Raw genomic sequence first — 14377 nt, 5'->3', positions numbered from 1 at the left:
TGTTGATCAGCTAATACCAGTTTGATAGTGAGTACATGTGGTGCTTGTTTTTCCATTCTTGGGATACCTCACTTAGTAGAATGTGTTCCAGCTGTATCCAGGAGTATACAAGAGGTGCTATATCACCATTGTTTCTTAAAGCTGAATAGTACTCCATGGTATACATATACCACAGTTTATTAATCCACTCATGTATTGATACTCAATACTCAAAGCTGAACTACACAAGGACCAGCACAATAAACACCCACGAATGTAAAACCACTCAAAAGCTAAAGATCAAAGGCTAGAATCCACAATGGCTCAAGAGAGAAAACAAAGCAACAAAAAGCAACTCAACAGTATGATGAACAATTTACCCCATTTATCAGTAGTTTAAATTTTTAAAAAGTGTGTTTTATTGTGGTAATGACACTTATATTGAGATTTTCCTTATTAACGAATTTTTAAGAGTATAATACAGCATTGTTAACTATAGGTACAATATCGTACAGCAGATCTCTAGAAGTCATTCATTTTGCTTAATTGAAATGTTCAGCACAATGATTTGTAATCCCTATACGTTCCCCACTGCCTCCTGCCCCTGGCCCCTGGAAGCCATGAGCCCTCTCTTTGATTCTATGAGTTTGGCTATTTTAGATACCTCATCTAAGTGGAATCGTGCAGGATTTATCTGTCTGTGACAGGCTTATTTCACTTAGCATAATGTCCTCAAGGTCCATGTATGTGACTTGGAATACGGATGTTTAAAACAATAGGATCCAGTAAGACCCAGTGAATCCCGAAGCCCTCTGAACTGAGGCGGCCCCTCCATGCTCACCTGGAGATGGTTCTGAGTCATGCAGATCAGCAGGGCTCTGATGCGAACCCTCAGTCACCATGGAGCAATTCCGGAGAAGTAGGAAATTTAGCTAACACCGCACAGACATTCTTTAGAGAACAAATTTCAGGAGTCTTTTGCTTTTTCATTGTTTTACTTTCTTGAAAATGAAAAACGTAGATATTTTTGTGACCCCTATCTCTTCTGAATCAGCTACAGATTTCCGTGGACGTTTCAATCTTCATATGTCCAAGACTTAGCTCTTTGATAACTAAATTAATTGAATGAACACTTTATTAAAAGCAAAAATAAGAACAAGAAGTGAATGGGAATTTTAGTTTCAAATAATATCTCATTACACTTAATTATACATGAAGCCAAGATGAAATTTATACCTATACACCCTTTCCCATTATATTTGCAGGGCACTTTCTTGCAAAATGTACCCTACCCCACAAAAAACCGCTATTCATAAATTGTCTAATCAAATCATGTCTCAGCAAATTCTCAACTCTCCTATGTCATTGCAAGGTTAGTGTGTCAAAAAGGTCCTGAATTAAATGAGTAATTAGCTTATACTTGAAAATTTCTTTTGGATATCAGAGATACTAACTTTAGTAGTATGTGTTGTGGATAGCTCTTAGATGTATTTTTCCTTTAGACAAATACCATTTTTGTAGAATATCATTCTGTAAAAACAGATTTTATTTTTTAATGAAAATTTAATGATGTGAATAAAATGTGTGTATCTTTCTCTTTAATCGAACAAAATGCTCAGAAGTTATCCTAGTATTAAATAACTACTACTTTATCCTCTTTTTCTGTAAATCACACTCATTTTAGAAATTGGCACTTTTACTAATATACTCGGAAATGGGGAGACATTGTGCAAATAGAAGAACAGGCTGAGTAGAAGCCCACTAGGACTGATGATATAACACCCTCCGGGTACAGAAAATCTCCCCCCTAAATTCTGCTAGTGGGCTAGGACTTCTCCATCGGTTACACAACCCATATTAATAACAGCTACCAGTTATTGAGAGTTTACCTAGAACTATGTTCCTCAATAATTTTTAAGAGTGTGTAATGCAGACCTGAGACCAGAGAGTTTGAGAACTGAAGCATTAAGTTATACTGCCTTCCACAGATAGAAGCTAATCCAACTTCAGATTTCAAGTAGCCCAGTAAAAAATTGCTACCAAACAAAGGAAACCTTGTTAATAAAGTACCAAAAAAAAAAAAAAAAAAAAAAAAAAGCAAGGGTTTTTGATGTATTTAATAGGTCAGGAATTCTTCATTTCAAGGCTGGAGAGAAATGGTGGGTTGGTTCCCAGACATGGTCTTAAAGCAGAATTTCAGTGAATCCTGGGGATGTCTATCTAGGCTGTCCTCAGCAGCTCTTCTACCTGGGACTTCCTCTTGAGGTCAAATGGAAATGTCTCTGCTTTATAGGACATAGTATAAAGCTTAAAGGCCTGGTGAAGGATCTAGAGTCACACTGCCTGATTTCAAATCCTGGACTATGAAACCATAGGCAGGTTATACCTATCCTCTCTGAACCTGTTTCCTCATCTATACCATGTGGCTGATAACAGTTATGTTATAGGGTTATTGTGAAAATTAAATGCAATAACGCTTCTCAAAAGTGAATGAAGTAAACATCATTTCAAATGCTCAGCACACAATCCCCAGCACATAGTAAGCACTCAACACATTTTAGTATCATTACTGTTATTTTGTGGTTGGTTGGTAGCTAAACATACCCCTCCATGTAGTCTCATTTTTTATCTCTTAAACCCTACTCAGGTTTCAGCGACCAGTTGGTTCTTTCCTTGGCAAGGAATTGATTCTTCTTCTTCTATCACATTTTTAGCAACAAAGTGATTTAAAATAATCAGGAAAATTTTCAAGAAGCAGCTCAGCTGGTTGCGTCTCCCTTTTGAGGAACCATCTGTCAAAGATGGTGATTCTGGAGAAGACAGAAATTGCAGGCCTTGCTCTTAGACCTGTCTCTGCTGGGAGCCACATGTGTGGCCTAAAGCAGATCGAGTTTGCCTCGCAGCCTCATCTTCCTCTGTGAGAAGAGAAGAGGTGTCACTCCAAGGTTTATAAAGATGCTTGCAACAGTGTCATTCTATGACTATGTATTTTTAGATGTAAGCATTATTTCCTCCCTGAAAAAGCAACAGAATATCCAATGCCTTCATGGCTTTATGCTACGATATTATATTTAAATAAAATTGAGTAAATTTTGCAAACAACAAGTATTATGAAATATCAACATAAATGTATTGTTCTTTATGTTTTCCAGATAAAACACAGATTTTAATATGTGCATGGTGTTTTATCCACTTTCTTGAGCATTTCTGATTTATCATAGGAACATAATCTAATCCTAGACTGATTTCCCTAAGGGATTAGTCAACACTTATTTTAATGCCTTTTAAATCTTTGGGTTCATAAAATCTTACATCTCTCAATTTAAATCAAATCTTGATTTCCTGGAAATCCTGGTTAATGTCAACAATCCCTTGAGTCCTTAAAGAGTAGCTGATAACTCGTGGAAATATTTGAAGCAGATTAATTCTTAGTGCTCACTGCTTTCCTACGTGGAGAGCAATATATTTTTAGCTTTGTTTATTTACACTTTTTAATGAGGAAAACAAAAACAAACTTTTCAGTTAGTCAGTCATCAAATATTTATTGACCACTTTCTGTTGTATGCTGCTATAATATTAATAGGCTAATTTACTCATTTTAGTAATCTCTTGAAGCTAGATGGTGTTAATCGCTCCTTTTCTCTACTGTGTTGTTACTTAGAGATTGCATTTATACTCATTGGTCCATAAATGCTCTTCAGTGCATTTCCCTTCCAGTTTTCTTACCAAGCTGTCCAAAATTGTAATGGTGAATAAGACATTAAAATATATATGTATTAAAGCATATATATTTAGCATATACCTTAAATATATAGCATATATTTAGTATATACACTGTATATATTCACATGTATATATCTGCTTACCAATTGTAGTATAAGACTAAAATAAGCCAGGACTATGTTGTCTTTCATTTACGGCATCACTTCCTCCCTCCCATCTCTGCTAAAATAATGTTCTGCACATTGGCAGAGGCACAGCTATCACTGACTTATTGCTGCCATTCGGGATAGTAGAGTACATCAGTTATAGATTAGGTTCAGTCTAATCTATAACATTTGAAGGGAAGTTCTTGTGACATCAGCCAGGCACCATGGGGTAGTTACAATTTACCATCATCACCATTATCATCATCAACATTAGCATCAATCAAGTATAACAACCTGGGAACTCCCTGGGTGGACTATTCTAAGGTGACCTTTGAGTCTGTTTCACTCATTTGTGTTCCTCTACTCAGGGAGGAGACTGGAAGAGAAGACTGTGGAGAAAAGACAGCCCCATAGCCAGGCCTCTTCTCCATGATTTTTAAAAATATCCTCTAAAGGCCGGGTGTGGTGGCTCATGCCTGTAATCCTAGCACTCTGGGAGGCCGAGGCGGGCGGGTCGTTTGAGCTCAGGAGTTCGAGACCAGCCTGAGCAAGAGCGAGACCCCGTCTCTACTAAAAATTGAAAGAAATTATCTGGACAACTACAAATAAATATATAGAAAAAAGTAGCCGGGCATAGTGGCACATGCCTGTAGTCCCAGCTACTCGGGAGGCTGAGGCAGTAGGATTGCTTGAGCCCAGGAGTTTGAGGTTGCTGTGAGCTAGGCTGACGCCACGGCACTCTAGCCTGGGCAAGAGAGTGAGACTCTGTCTCAAAAAAAAAAAAAAAAAATATCCTCTAAATCTCCTCCTTTGGGAAACAGCAGAAGGCTGGAAGATGAGAGACAAGGAGAAAATATATAAAGCATAGAAAAGAAAGGATTTGCAAACCAGAATGCAGCCCATTCTGAGAACCCTAAGGAAGAACAACTCGATGGGGGGAAGACGAGAAGAGGAAAAGGTCTGGAGGGGAACCTGGGATGGACCCTGCCCTGAGGACTGACCCGCAGTTTCTCGGGTTGGAGGATGGATGGCACAAGTCACAAAAGTGAGCGTGCAGGCTTCGTCACAGTCTGGGGGTCCCAGTGTCGACTGACACTCAAAATGAGAATTCCGTGCAGTAATTACACCACCACACCCTTAGACATGTTATTTTAGACCTGTAGCACTCTCCCATATAGACTTTTAAATAATTTTAAATAGAAGCTGGACCTCAAATTGCGTAAGAAAATATTTATGGATTTTTGATTTGCTGCTTATATAATTGAAGCCACAGATAGGAAAAGCCCATTTAATTAGGAATTGTCTACACGGCCACCTAGGTCAGCCCGGCAGCGTACCTCCCAGCCTAAGTCAGTCAACTCCACAGAGAAGGGCAAACTGCCATGATGCAGACTTTCCCAAGGAGAAACAGCATTAGTCTAGGTGCTTATTCACCCCACAAATGGGCAGGATCCCTTTGACCTGAGATATTGCCAACCTTTCCCCACCACACCTTGCAAACCAAGTGAACTGTGGTTTTCCAAAGGACAACAGCTTCGTTGTCAAGGGCCAGTTTTAAAGGCAGCATCAGAAGATGCAGTGGTTCTTGGCTGATGAGCTATACTGGCTCCTCCCTTCTAATTGAAAATAGAGATTCCAGAGTATTCCTGTTGTCTTCCCTAAGGCACTAGATCACAATATGTAGCATGTATCAGAATTTCCAGGGCTGCTTATTGAAATTTGAGATTTTGTTTGGAATTCCTGCCCTCCCATCTTCTCCTCTCCCCAGCCATTGATTCCTCAGGTCTGGAATGGGTCCAGGAATCAAATCCTTCTAGGTGATTTTGATGCAGCTGGTCTAAACACTAGGAGAAATATTGTTGAAATGGGCCCAATATATGTTTTAATGTCATATCATCTCTTAATGTTTGCCACATTTTAGGCTTTTCGGGTCTATAAAACTTAATCTCAGGAAATAAGAATCTTTACCATAGACACTAGAGTCTCATATCAATTTCAAGCAAAGTGTGTGTGTGTTGTGCACACACACACACACGCACACACACGCACATATGCACGCATGTGCGTGTGTAGAAAGAGATTGGTGCAAAGGATAAACTATTCAGTGTCTCTGCAACTTGGGCCCCTTGTGCCTGTGTGTTTTGACTCATCTCTGTCTGCCCTGGTATTATGGGATGAGAAATACACCTCCCAAAGTGATACTCTATATGAGAGAAATTAAAGTAGTAATGCCCAGGCATGGAACCATGGTAACAATTCAAAGTGATGTCAAAAGGGAGCAGCATGACTGTTTCTGTTTCCTGGAGGTAAACAAGTCCATTTGCATTGGAAAGGATGAGTTTTTCTGAAGACAGCCTGAAAAAAAATGTATCTATAAAATCAACTTCTTGGTATTCCCTGAATTCATTCAGACTCACTCCTATACACTTGAATTCCTCCGACAATGCAGGAAGTGGGCTGCAGACACATCAGGCTGCATCCCATTGTGCCCCAGTTCTCGAGGCTCTTTGTGGTCGAAGATGAGGGCTCACCTGCGAGAAGCAGCTGGGGGCACTGGCCACGTGAGTGAGAACGAGGGAGCATGTCCACTGCTGTCTTCAGAGGCTAGGAAAGCACCTAGAGCACAATAGGCTGCTGATCAATATTTGTTGAAGGAATTAACTCCCTGATATGTTGGTCGTTAATGTTCTTTTAACATAAAGCGTTTAAGGTTTTTTTTTTTTTAATCTTTGCACAAAAAAAGATTTGACTTTTTTTATTCTCTTCTAAATTTCCTCCATAACTTTGTTGGTAAAGACATGGATGTTTTCCTATTGTAATCGAATGTGCGTTAAGTTGTTTCACGAATCCAAGTTTGTTCAGAAATGTTCTGCGTGGGCTCCAGGAGACATTGCTTTCCTTCCACCCCGCCCCCCCATGGCTGCTTCTCCCACCCCCAGCACCAAAGCCACTCTCCTTCTGACCCCCAGCAGCCGCACGTCCGCCTGCCCGCCCTCTGTGGCTTTCTCAAGGCTCCTCAGTGAAGACCATAGCTCCAGAGCATGAAGAGGGAAGAGCTTATTTCAGTGGCCTTAGGGCTGCCTGAATGAAAATGTTCCTTGGATAAATTTACTAGAATGATTTTGTAGCCCCTTCCTCCTCCTCTGAAGCTACTCGGGTTTTCAGAAAGACCAATTACCTGCTCTCCTCGACTCACCTCCTGCCCCCCAAACACACACACATACACCCATAGTTGCCTGAGACAAAGCCCAATTAATTCCCTCTGGGAGTGTCCCCCAAATCTCTCTCTTTCCCTCAGAAACATCCCTTCCTGACTTTGAGATATAAAAACAAAGTTTCCTATCTTCTTAGCTGTGGCTCCTTTCTGGTCCTCATTTTTTATTTAACGTGCTCTTAAATTCAAAATGGTCCACACTGTCTTCCTTTAAAAAGAAAAGGAAAACTAGCAGAGAAATATTTTTAGATTATATATTTTTTTAAATCTTCCTTAGTAGTTATTTCCATCCCACATAACTTTAACAGGTCCTGTTTTGAACCTTGCCCTATGGCTGTCACAACTGCCCAGAAGGCCCGGCCGGCAGTGTCCCTGTGGTAAAAACAATCTAACGTGGCTCCAAATTTGCCTATTTAAGAAGGACAGAAGTCGCCATCTAATTGTCAGCCATGGCAAGAAAGCATCTGGGTAAATGTAGCTCATCTAGTTAAGTCAGAAAACTAGAACTTTCTAAATTACAATTCGGTACTTGACTAACAATGCAAAAATCCCATAATAACCAGAAGGGTCAGGCCTGCTGCCTCCTATTGTTCTCTGCTGTCTGTGCTTTTACTTCCTTGTTTCCTTTCTCTCCGACCTGTCAGTGTGGGTCTCAGGAGATACACTCGGGGGCGGGGGGATCATTGTGGAGTAACTACACAAGCTAATGAATTGGAGCGGTCGACGACATACTACACAAATACACGAGATTACAACAAGCATCATAGCTTTCTTCTAGAAAACAGCATGGTAAAATCAAGCATGCTTTTTTTTTCTCTTCCTTTTTCTCTTTTCCTTACCTGATAATTTCAAAGATGCATTATCTTCATTTCTAATAGACAAAGGCTTGAAAAATTCCCTCTCTTAGTTTAGCTGTCTGTCAAGGAGTTCATGATAAACACTTAAAAGCATTACAGAATCTTTTTATTTCGGAGAATGTTAAAGGTGAAAGGGGCTTCAGAGCTCATCTAGTGCATTGGTTCTCAAACTTGGTTTTGTTGGACCCACAAGAAAAGAGATTCTGATTGTGTAGGCTGGGATGGCACTTGGGAATGTGTTCACTTAAAAAGCCCCAGGATTGTTCTGCTATCCAGCCAACGTAGGCAAATCTACTCCAAACACCTTATTTTTCACAGGAGAAACTAGAGACCATAGAGACTAAGTGACGTATTAGAGTTACTTAAATCTCTTTTGAAATGAAAATTTTTTTATTATTCAACAGACATTTATCACGTGCCTACTGTGTGCTCTGCTCTATATTAAGCAACGACAGTATGAAGACAAATAAGACCTTGACTTTGCCCTCAATCACCTTATCTAGTCAAAGCAAGTAATCATCAAATTATTAAATGAATCATTGCATATTAAAAGCATTTGCAAACTATAAAATGTTATGCAGATACGATGTGTAATTATTGCTTTCTCTTCACTTAAACTCTGGAATTTTATGTGAAGTAAATACTCCTGCATTGGTTTTTCTTTTCAGGAAACAGTGGTCACTGTCGCAACATATGATGGAGCAACCTAAGGATTCCACATCATTAATCTGGGAAGACTGATAAGTCACTTGTGTGTATCCACCGAATTACCAGCTGGAAACCACCATGGTCCTATCTCAGTTGACCTATATATATATATATACTTCCTCATCAATATGAGAGGAGGACAAATTAAAAGCCCGTGGACTTCAGCTTTTCCAGACTGTTCTGCTGCCCCTCTGCAGAAGACATAAGATAACAACAGCCCCTTTGTATGTGTTGAGATTCTGAGCATCCATTTCCTTTCTCACAACAAGTCCATGTTTTTGCTGAATGTTGTCCTCTCAACTGTCCTCCTTATGCTAATCCTCGTGTCTGCTGGTAAAGCAGGCGCCCCTCCACAGGCCCCACAGTGGAAAAGTTGCCACTTCGGGGATTGAGCTAGACGGGACTTAATTCCTTTTCCATTCCCTTAGCTAGCGCTGGTGCATTTACTCCCTGATAGAGTGCTCTAGAAGATTAGCAACGGCATTCATTTTCCGCTAACTGCACACAAACACCGTGAGCCGACTCCGGGGCTCACTGATGCCTCAGACAATTCTGTTTTCCAAGTTTACTTTTCACTCTTCTGTGTCTTTTCTTGTGCCATTTGGCACAGTGTCTCGACTGTGTAGAAAACTGACTTTTGGATTTTTTTTCATTTATATTCAGATTCTCTTGTTTCCCATTTGGGGCAGAATTTTACTAATATATGCTTAAATTGCATTTTACTGTTAAGAACAAATCATTGAAGGGAAATGCCTTGTGGCCAGGGCCATCATGCTAATAAGCGGGGAGGGGTTAAGGATATTATACTTTTTAGTGCGTCGCTAACATTTCGAGAACGGCACCTTAAAGGATGACGATCATCCTTTTCCACAAATCGTCCTTCAGTCCTATTTTCTGGGAAAAATCTCGAGCTGGATGGACCGCAAGTCTCGCTTAAAGTGGCCTGTGATGTGCTTGTGTGTATGATAGAACACAGACATAAATATAGTCTTGATGTCCCCAGAGGAGAATTACTTCTGGGTTTCTAATGTTCAGTTACCCAATGAATTAGCCTTACTCATTTCTTTATTCTCCTCTGTATCTGGGATGAATTAAATGTAAATGAGATTACCTCGGACTAGGATATGGTGCAAACCGTAGCCTCGTGACAAGGGGTCCCTTCATAGCATTTTAATCATGCATTTCCTCTTGGAGCCTGACTCTGGAAGGAGATGATGCTCCTCGTTGACAAATCCTCCAGCCCATCACTCTCTCGGAGACAAAGCCTTATCTCAGGTTTGCTCTCAGACACTATGTATCACGCATCCGTGGTCATCTTTCAAGCTCTTTTCCTGTTTATTGCCTTAAAGCGGGGAAATGGTTCACCGAACAAAGGCGGTCCCCCAAGGCCAAGCAGTGTGCAACGCACTAATAAATATTCAAGCCAATGTCTTTCAAATGTTATTGTGAATCATCTTTCCCTCCTTCCTTCCCATGGTTCAGTCATCTTGCTGGCTCCGAATTGTCACCTTTTGTCTCCGGCCTCAGCTGCCTTCGGTTTAGTGCATATGACTGCAATTGTCTTTGTCTCCTTTATCCGCTTCGCTGTGTCTCATTTTCCTAAAGTGTCTGGCACCCACTTTTCCACAACATTGTTCCTTTGTTCCAGGAAAAAAATAATTTTTGGAGGCAGCAGAAACACAGTTCCAAAGGCCACAGGGTGACATCCTCTCTCACCTGATCTTTATTCATATCTGGGTTTTAATTGCATTTTTTTCCCATTTCTCAAGCACCATACACCTCCCTTCCTCCCTGACAGGAAGGAGCATTTTATTTCTCATTCAAAACGCTTTCCTACTGATCTCTATTCTTCAGAAGCTCCGGAGGCCCCTGTTACCTGTTGGTTTTTCTCCTGTTGGTTGATCTGTTGGCCTTGCTGTAGTTTATTACCTTTTCAACCTCTTTTTTTCCCCTTCCTCTTTCCGAACTTAGGCCAGAACTTACAACCTGCTGTCTTTTCTCATCTTCACTATCATTATCTTCAGACTGAATCTTCCCAAAATGGATTTTTTTACCAAGCCCGTCCTCTTTAAAGAAACAAAGAGGAGAATTATGTGATGGTTTCCACTGTCGGAGCGTCTGTGGCTTTGTTTGAGCGAGAGCTTCAAATCCAAAGCTAAACCTTGACTTAACACACAAACTCAATTGACGAGAGGAGTACCCATGTTCAGGCCCACCAATTGGCCGAGGACACAATCAGAGGGTTATTGGCAGGTATCTTCTTATCTCCCTGGTGCACTGAAAAAACTCAATTCATTAAAATAATAAAAAAAGATCTTGGTCCCTCATGTGAGCGGCATGTGATTTTCCATGAACGTTCGGCTCAGAAGGCATCGTGCCTATTATACATTCCATTTATAAATCAAACACCCCTCGTCCTGCGGCTGCACGCTGACATGTCAGCGAGGTTTGGGTCAGCCGCACACACTTCCACGTGAACAGCAGATGAAGGCAAAGAGACAGGGAAGCGGCTCTTTTTTCCCCCCCCTTTTCCACCAGTAATAGGCAGCTCGAACGTTAAAATTGGGCTGAGACTCCAAAACCAAAGTCCCATGAACTATAGAAGCAAAGAGACTTGAGATGAAAGACAGGATCTGTCTGTTCTCTTGGATCCTTCACCTTTCTTTCTTTCCCCTTCATCATGTTCATTGGAAAGTAAAGTATGTGCATGTGTGTGTGAATTAAAGAATATGTCTAGGAAAAGATGGGCTAAAAAATCTAGCCCAAGAAAGACTTTGGTTTCGAAAACCTGTGAAGGTGGTTTGGGCCTAGGACTCTAGGGTTTTGTCCATGCCCAGAAGTGAGAACAGAAGGAGGACTTTCAGGTGGCCCATCAGAAAGCCACAGAGGGTCCCGCTGAGTAGCTCCACCATGAAGGCAACACGTGCCGAGTCAGCCCAGCCATGTTTTAAAGTCGCACTGCAATTCCTCGCTGCATAGGGGACCAGTTTTATCTTGTAGCCTTCCATCTGTGTCAAATGTGCAATTTACCAAGAGTCACTAAGGAGAAGATTTCATTAAGAAAATTAATTTCCTACAGAACAAGGTATGTCAAAATTTTTCCAATCATTGCTCCCTTACCCCCATTCCTACCAGTCATAACCCTATTTATCTTTTGTCATGAGTGATAGAAAACAAAATTAGAGGGAAGGGGAAGGAGAAGAACTCTACTTGCAACTTGTGTTTCCTTTGGACCTTGTTATCCACTGTGCTAGATAAGAACCAGAGAGGAAATGAGTCGAGGGGCTCTAGAAAGATAATAACAAAAATGCAAGGTTGTGAAATTATACATTATCACTGGTAAATGGTCACATATGATGGGTATCGATCCCATGTACAAGTGAGGGTCAGCCAAAAAGGGAAAGGAGATATTGCAAAATAGTAGTAATATAATTTTTTTACTTATTTTTTCATATGTTATGTCCTAAGACTTACAGATCTCCCTGTTCCCAGACTTTAAGAAATATAAAATAAATAACTCAGTAAAACCTCCTGAAAAGGAAAAAGAGTGAAGATGATTAAGGTGTAATACAACTAGTTATTTTCCTTGAAACAATGAAATATTATCAAAACAAATAGGCCATAGCATGGTAAACTAATAGGACTTATCACCAACATTTCCCTCCCGAAGGTCAGACCTAAAGTAATGATCTAGAATTCAGCTAGATTTTAGGATAAATCAGTTGTGTCAGAAATGTTTCATTGAAGGGTTTAGTTGTCATACAGAACAGTCTTTTGTAACCTTTGGTTGATATTCAAATTAACATTTAGTGTAGTTTATAAAAAATTTAGATTGTAGACAGATTGAGCAAAATATTGAGGGCCAGGGTCCAGGCAGGTGAATTTGAAAAAAATAAAATTCTCAGATAATTCTAACGTATATCAGAAGTTGAAAACCATTGAGTTAGTGACTTGGTCTGTGTACTATTTAAGGGCTTTAAATAATAAATAATATGCAATTGTTTAAACAAAGAGTTGTCACTTCATATTATTTTTTCTGGTAACAGGAATGAATCTGTGTTGTTCACCTGGTTCCTCATTATGGTACAGTATTTGCCAGGGGTGGTTGAACCGATAAGAGACAAGCTAACTATCTTCTAACTGTAGGTCAACTCTCCCCTAGTAGCCCAAAGACCATACTGCCTGGACTTTACCAATAACAAAGTGAGTACAATGTAGCCTGCCTGGGTTTGGCATAATTCTTATTATTAGAGGCAATGTTTATTATTGCTTTCATTAAATACAGTAACTAAGTTGAGGATATTTTTCATAGATAATGTGTAATGTACACCTACTGAGCATTTTTATGTTGGAGTCTGACATTGTTTTTCAGGAAAATTTCTAATTCTTTAACTGAGTACAGATAACTTACGTCTTTAAGGCAGATATTCACCTGATTTTGCAAAGTCAGCTTCTGCCTTGGTTGGCAAGATCAGAGGGGGCATAAAACAAGAAGCGATAGTTGCAGTGGGATAAAATTTGATGGATTAATATTTAAGGTAGTTAATTTGCTTAGAAGCAACATTTAGAGAACATATGCCCCATTTGCTCACGAATGTGTTGCAACCAGTTAAGAATGTTTATCCCTAGAATATCATGCTATATGTAAGTTGCTAGCACAAAATTGCAATATTAATAATGTTTCTTACTTTAAAAAATTGTATGTGTTTACCCAGATATTTCCTTTGTCTAGTAATTTGTCTACCCAGTCCTTTAAGTCCTTGTTTGTCAACTTTCTGCACGTACTGCTATCCAGAGCTTTATCAAAAAGTCACAATTAGTTCATACGGTGATTTAATCTAGTACTAGAGCACTTAGATAAATGCATATGCTCAGAATCACACAATATTGTAACTGTGAGATGCCTTAGGGAGCTCCTAGTCTAAACCTTTCTGCTAACAAGTGAGAAAACTAAGACACAGAGCCGTGAGACAACGCAGACGGCCCAGCTGGAATAAGAATCAAGTCTCTTGACTCATGGTCAGTGCTTTTTCCCATTAAATCGTGCTGCCCTGATAGTTCCTAATTAACAAGATTCAGTTTAATTAAAAAATGAGAGCTACTAACTCTTGACTAACAAATCTGATCTGCTGGCTTACAACCAACCTACGATGTGAGCAGAGGAAGGAGAACCCACAAAAAGGTAATAAATTGCAAGGGTCTCGGGTTTATCTGCACAGTATACGAAGGACCCTGGGGCTCCTTCTTTGGGGCTGGTTAAAAGCCCAGCCAGTCACGGTTACTAACATGCAAAGAGGTGGAAATCACTCTAACTATAAATGCCTTTATTAATAAGACCTTAATAATTACAGAGAGAAAGTTTTTCATTTCTACTACTTTGGGTAAGATGAGATCAGAACCAAACACAAAAATTCATTTGCAGTGACAACACAGGAGTTACCTTAGTTTAGTACAACTCCATAAGAATAATAGATCTATAGTGTACTTTAGATCCCATCTTGTGTGTTATGTCTGCCACTAGGAAATTACTCCTGAAATCTTTTTGAATGTCAAGCAAGACTAGTAAACTTCAATATAGTTTACAAAGAACAGAACATTATACTAGCAATCCTTGTATTGCCACTGATTTATTTTAAATTTAAATTTCATATTTATATCAAATTTAAATGTGCATAGCCTAAAATGTCAAATAATACAAAGGCTTACTTAAAAAAAAAGGATTCCCTGACCCCAAAACTACTGTCCAGAAA

The sequence above is a fragment of the Propithecus coquereli genome, unplaced genomic scaffold (assembly GCF_000956105.1).
Source record: "Propithecus coquereli isolate 6110/MARCELLA unplaced genomic scaffold, Pcoq_1.0 Scaffold129, whole genome shotgun sequence".
NCBI classification, from domain to species: Eukaryota; Metazoa; Chordata; class Mammalia; order Primates; family Indriidae; genus Propithecus; species Propithecus coquereli.
This window is presented reverse-complemented; position numbering follows the sequence as displayed.